The sequence below is a fragment of the Periplaneta americana genome, chromosome 6, assembly GCF_040183065.1.
Source record: "Periplaneta americana isolate PAMFEO1 chromosome 6, P.americana_PAMFEO1_priV1, whole genome shotgun sequence".
Classification (NCBI taxonomy): Eukaryota; Metazoa; Arthropoda; class Insecta; order Blattodea; family Blattidae; genus Periplaneta; species Periplaneta americana.
Window position 1 is genome coordinate 130631157 of NC_091122.1, and position 6902 is coordinate 130638058.

Genomic DNA, 6902 nt, shown 5'->3' on the forward strand with positions numbered 1-6902 from the left:
GGGCTCTACTCTTTCAGGGGCAAGCTAAAGTTTTTCTGTTTATATTATATTTTATGTTACAATTATTAGCAAAATAGATAAAATAAAATAAAAAATAATTTGCTTAATTTTTTTTAATGTATTAAACTCAAAATATTTAGGTCAGGATTTATTACGAAAATAGAGTTGTATGACCTTGACCCGTAACTCTGGCTATGATTTATTCCAGTGGTTGTGAAACATTTAGGTTCAGCTAAAGAACACGTCAAATTTATTCTAGTAGGATAAACATATTGTTCTTTTTTATATTTCAGACGATTTTTATTATAATATTTTAATAATGTATATTTATATATTTGTTCAATTTGGAAAATATTAAAATCGGAATAAAACAAAATTTGTTGGGAACCCATTAACTTGTTTCAGCAAATTTTATTTATCCGCTTTTGAAGCAGTATGAGCGGAGAAAGTGTAAATGTTGTTGCTCCTCCCCATGACAGATTGAACTAAACCTAAATAAACTAATCGCAGAATACGATGAAAGAGTAATGGAACGAAGAAAAACTCTCTCCGGCGCCGGGGTTTGAACCCGGGTTTTCAGCTCTACGTGCTGATGCTTTATCCACCAAGCCACACCGGATACCCACCCCGGCGTCGGACAGAATCGTCTGAGTTTAAGTTCCAACTCTTGGGTTCCCTATGACGTAGTGCAGAGGGCGGCCACTAGAGGGAACCCAAGAGTTGGAACTTAAACTGAGAAGATTCTGTCCGACGCCGGGGTGGGTATCCGGTGTGCTTAGTGGATAAAGCATCAGCACGTAGAGCTGAAAACCCGGGTTCAAATCCCGGCGCCGGAGAGAGTTTTTCTCCGTTCCATTACTCTTTCATCGTATGATGACGCAGAATATCTGCATGGAAATATCATATGTACTTCGGTACATTAAAATAATGTATATAATCGTAGAATATTTGTAGGGGGTCGGCTTCGGTGTGCTTAAATGCGACAGGCTCATGTCAGTAGATTTACTGGCATGTAAAAGAACTCCTGCGGGACACAATTCCGGCACACTGGCGACGCTGATATAACCTCGGCAGTTGCGAGGGTCGTTAAATAAACCATAATTTAATATATCTGTAGGGATGTGAGCGGGAAGAATTACAAATTTATATATTGTTTCACGAAATAAAAAATTAGGACACAAAGCTTTGAAAACAGTCTCGAAATAAGATACAGTACATGAATCGTATGCGGAGACAAAGAGGAAGGTGAAAAATAGGAAAGATTGCAGAATGCTAAGTTTCCCCTTGGGCAGAACGTTATGAATAAATTAATGAATAATAACAATAACAAAAAATAAGGAACAACTGGATAATACGCACGGCATAGCAATGTTGATAGTCGTTACTCGCTGGCCACTAGTCACCGGGCCGTACCGAGCTGTGTCAAACAAAAGACAGTCGAAATGGTGGTAGTAAAATTCGCGACTATATTCTTAAATAAATCACTCCATTAGTCAAGTGTAAGATTTATGCAGTACAACGACGATCTTTTGAATGCACCAAAAGAAAATGCATATGTAGTAAGATGTTAAAGTAGGTTATGACAAAGAATTAAGGGAAAAAAGATATGTTTCACGGAATTTCATTTCAATCACGGAAAGTACACGGTTAACGTTCGTCAAAACGTTAAGTACGTAATTATGACCGCGTTGGAGTTTTCTTTGTTGGCTAGAGAAAATACCTAGCCTTTTACGAAGAAAAAAAAAAGAAAAAAAAATTCAAGGGCCATGAAATTATTCACCGCTTTAATTATATTATTGTTTATCAATATTATGAAACAAAAACTGTCATAAAGGCCATGACCGACTAGGAACATCGATACCGAAGAGATAAACCCATTCGGCTGTGAGGAAACAAAAGAAAATGCGAGAGAGATTTTAGTTCGAGATAAAATGGACACACAATTTTGATGACCATACTGTTAGTAATTGGAGATCGTTTGTAAGATCTGTCTTAATCTTCTATGTAGAAATGTCGTCCAAACAAATTGGTGGTTCAGGGAAGAATCATTGAAATAGATGACAGTAACAGTGGTGCTATCTCTCAGTAATGTTCAGAACGAAGTAGGTAGAGAGAAAAAGAAACAAATTTCTCCTCCTAACGACACACAGACCAAAGTCACGTTCTTATGTTGGCAACATTGTGTATTTAGTTAAATTTGGTCGTAACCGTAACGACACGGTTCAAAGCTACAGTGCTAATTCTCCAGTTTAGCAATAATAATAATAATAATAATAATAATAATAATAATAATAATAGCAGCAATAATAATAACAACAATAATAACGACAACAATAACAAGATACTAATAAAAATTAAATTTTGGTATAACGGACCTGATTATTTGTTACAGAAGCACCTCCATGTTAATTCTTTTAACATAAGAAGCGTAACAAAAATAATTGAAGTCTGCGCACACAACCGTAACAGCCAAGTATACAGTTCTATACTGATTTTGCAATAACTCACGTAACTGTGGGAAATAACCGATGTGCAAACCTTACCAATAGTTAGATTAGCAACAGGTGTAATTCGTAGTACTCTTTAAGAGGCACTCAGCATGCAATGACGTCAGTGACAACATAGTGTACTTAAACTAATGCATAATGCAATGGTGTTGAGTACAGGCACCATCGTTCGAAGAATTTTAGCAAAACAACTCCTGGACCACAGTGAAAAAGCAGATATAATCAAAATACTTCAATTTAAATCCTTCTTTGCTAGTCTATTGAAATTCGTGAATTCACAAAAATAAATAACGAACATAATAATAATAATAATAATAATAATAATAATTATTATTATTATTATTATTATTATTTATTTACTTATATTTAATATGCTGTACAACAGCCAGTAGCCAATTAATAATAATAATAATAATAATAATAATAATAATAATAATAATAATAATAATAATAATAATAATAATAGGGATATGGCGGCCGGGTAGCTCAGTTGGTAGAGCAGCTGGCTACGGACTGAAAGGTCCGGGGTTCGATCCCAGGTGGTGACAGGATTTTTTTCTTGTTGCCAAACTTTCAGAACGGCCCGAGGTTCACTCAGCCTCCTATAAAATTGAGTACCGGGTCTTTCCCGGGGGTAAAAGGCGGTCAGAGCGTGGTGCCGACCACACAACCTCATTCTAGTGCCGAGGTCATGGAAAGCATGGGGCTCTACCTCCATGCCCCCCATGGCATGTTACGGGGATACCTTTACCTTTTACCTTTAATAATAGGGATATGCTACTGGAGCTAAATAATAGCCGTGAGCAGTATGAGTTGAAGATAAATGCAAAGAAGAAGAAGACCATGCTTGTAGGAAGAAAAATACAGAAAGTAGACTTGCGAATACTAAATGAGGCAGTAGAGCAAGTGAACAGCTTCAAATACTTGGGGTGTAAGTACTATAGATATGAGCAGTTACATGAGCTGCTGTCAAGAAGTCAAAAGGAAGATAGCAATGGCAAAGGAAGCTTTTGATAGAAGAAGGAGCATCTTCTGAGGACCTTTGGGAAAAGAACTAAGAAAGAGACTAGTGAAGTGTTTTGTGTGGAGTGTGTCATTGTATGGGGTAGAAACATGGACATTACGATGAAGTGAAGAGAAGCGACTAGAAGCATTTGACTTGTGGATAAGGAGAAGAATGGAGCGTGCGAAATGGACAGACAAAATAAGAAATGAAGTTGTGTTGAAAAGATTAGGTAAAGAAATAATGATGCTGAAACTGATCAGAAAGAGAAAAAGGAATTGGTTGGGTCACTGGCTGAGAAGAAACTGCCTATTGAAAGATACACTAGAAGGAATGATGAACGGGAGCAGAAGAAGATACCAGATACGACATTAAGATATTTTGAACATATGCGAAGACTAAGAGGAAGACAGAAAATAAGAAAGATAGGAGAAAGCTGGGTTTGTAGTGAAAGACCTGCCCTGGGGGAGAACACTCTTATGTATGTATGTATGTATGTATGTATGTATGTATGTATGTATGTATGTATGTATGTATCTTTGGAGTTTATAATAATAATAATAATAATGATAATAATAATAATAATAATAATAATAATAATAATCCGTGGCGCGACAGCCCATGAAGGGCTAAGATTGACAAGCCTACTGCTGGCCCCACTTCTATATGCCCCAGTAGAAGTAATCGATCGTCCAACCAGTACGAGGGTAATGTGTGATTATCACGATGATCCCCCCCCTTCCACCTGTTATAGCTGGTTTTCGCTATCGAATTTTACTACTTAGGCTATTGTAGCTTTCCAAATTCATCTCTATGCTGAACGAGAACCGGTTCAACCGGTTCCGAAATATCATGAGAAGAGTTCTTCCTTTACGAGGACTCCAACTGGCGCTCATTTAGTAACAAGAGTTCATACACGACGCTTTGTGCGATGCTACGACGCGGTACTATATCAAATGTAAATGTCAAAGTAATTGTATTCTTTTCCTGTTTTCTCAGCTATTTGAAGTTCATCCTCAAGTAGTAGCCTACAGTATTTAAAATGTTATCTTTTAATTTGAAATTAGTAGATGAAAAGTTTCTGCCTATAGTTAATCGCTTTGCCAATACGTGTTAATAATAATATTTATAAGTCGCTGGCAGTTACCGATTCAGCGTAACTGTGTCCGAGTTTCAGACAAGGATTGTTAGAATTCTCCAATATGTACGACAAGATTCTCATTTCCCCCTTGGTTTGTACGAGAAAACTTGTTTTTGAGTATTCTTTTATTCGTCATTCTATTTAAGTGACTAGTTCTAAGGATTTTACACTCATTTATTCTGTCTTCTAAGAGAAATGTTTGTAATTACTTCTGTAATGAGCAAAGGAAGTGAATGGAGGAAGTGGGGAAGAAAAGTCTTAAAAGACACGCGCGATTTTCGCTTCCAGTTAAGAGTTTCTAGGTCTGGTTGAGTAGTTTTCTTGAATTTCAAGAAGATATAATCTAATGATATATAGATATTGCTTCACGCATGATTTTGTATATTATTTTATAAGATTATAACTCTTGCATGTACCAAGAAATATGAAATTTGTTGCTTTTATTTTCAAAACAAGATTTTATTATCTTAAACAAAGCATGAGAAAAATATCGTGATGGCAAAAAATTATCCAATTTGAGCTTTCTATCCATGTCATTTATTTCATTACATAATGAATATTTTACACAATAACGCAGAATGACTGAGAACATGCAAAAATTTTCGTTTATTCCTCATTTTACTTTTTACTTGTGTCTGTATATTTCGTATTGTTCTAATTTGTTTAGTTTCTGGCTTTTTGGTTGAACACTACAACAATACGAAATATACAGACACAGAAAAACACATCCAAATGAAATTCTCAACACACAATTCAATTTCAGAACACACACACCTTTTGACTTCACATTACACTACACAAACACACCCCCACAGGAAACCAAACAAAAGGCGCCAAGACCAGCAACAACCTGTTCTGAAGATGGCCGATAACAGGCTGAAACATGTTAACGAGATAATATAAAATTTTACACAAGAAAGACAAATAATACGTTTTCAGAAGTAAAAATAATAGCTTTTAGGCAGAAAAGACATGAGATTATTTGAGGCCCTTGTGCCTAATTTATATAAAAGAAAAGTAATTTATTCAAAGTCTTTTCAGTTGAGTGGCCCAATGCCAGAGTTGCCTAAGTCATCATTTCACTCAAAGAAGTTATTGAAGTCTAAACTCAGATCTCGTTTTTTAAAACTATATGCTCTCAATTGGAAATTATTTCTCATTTACTCTAACCTAATATTTATCTAGTACATCAACTTTGGCATACATATAAATGATAATTTACAGTCATTTTATGCAGAAATCTGCGGCTAACAAATTTGTGGTTTAGGCAATTCTGTCACTGAGCCACTCAATTTGAATAGATATATTTGAGAAGCTAGTGGAAATGGTGAGAGTCTGCAATAATGTTTCTTTAATCGGTTATTTAACGACAAACTCCAATGACATAAACATTTCAAGCGGGGATCGAACCTAAGCCTTAACGCCTCCTGCAATAGCCACTCCCATTCCTTTCTTAAATTCCTCATTAATCGTACTAGTCTTTAGTAACGTTAATTAATCATTTTATCCTTCCCTTGCATTCCTCACATGACACTTTGTCAATTCAACTATGTTAAACGTACCATGTCGTGTTCCTTAGGAGTTTGAAAAACTGTTGAAGACAGTTAGTAGATGTCTTGATTCATCCAAACTCTTCTTTTGAACAGTTTTTGTCGGTATTTCAGTCTTGAATAGCCACAGGTCTTCATTACTCTTGTAATAAAAGTGTCGTTCAATCAATGTAATAGATTCCTAGAATCCCCATCCTTATTATACCACTTGATGCGTCTATCCTTTTCTTCCTACTTCTTTCCTTATTATCTCCTAGTCTCTCTTCAGCGCTCCGCTGCAAGTACTTCACTACGTACAACCGGATTTTCAAAACATTATACAGTGCTACTGGTAGAATTCTAAAGAAATGAACAAGCAGACCTAAATTTAATAAGAATATAGTTCCACCAACGCAACGGTACGATTTTTATGTGAATTATCAATATTGTATTACATGATGATGATGATGATGATGATGATGATGATGATGGTGATGGTGTTACAGAGGGTCGTACTGAAAGTCATGAGCAACACATTGCTATAATTTCAATTTCAACAACAATAACAAAAACGATTATGATTATATGATCATAATCTACAGACTTTACACTATGACTATATTGTGACGTCATTCACTTCTATCATGTGACCACAGGCAATGTTTGCAAAATGGTCGACAACGATGGTTCGTTTCGGCAGCGTGCTGTCATTAAATTCCTTG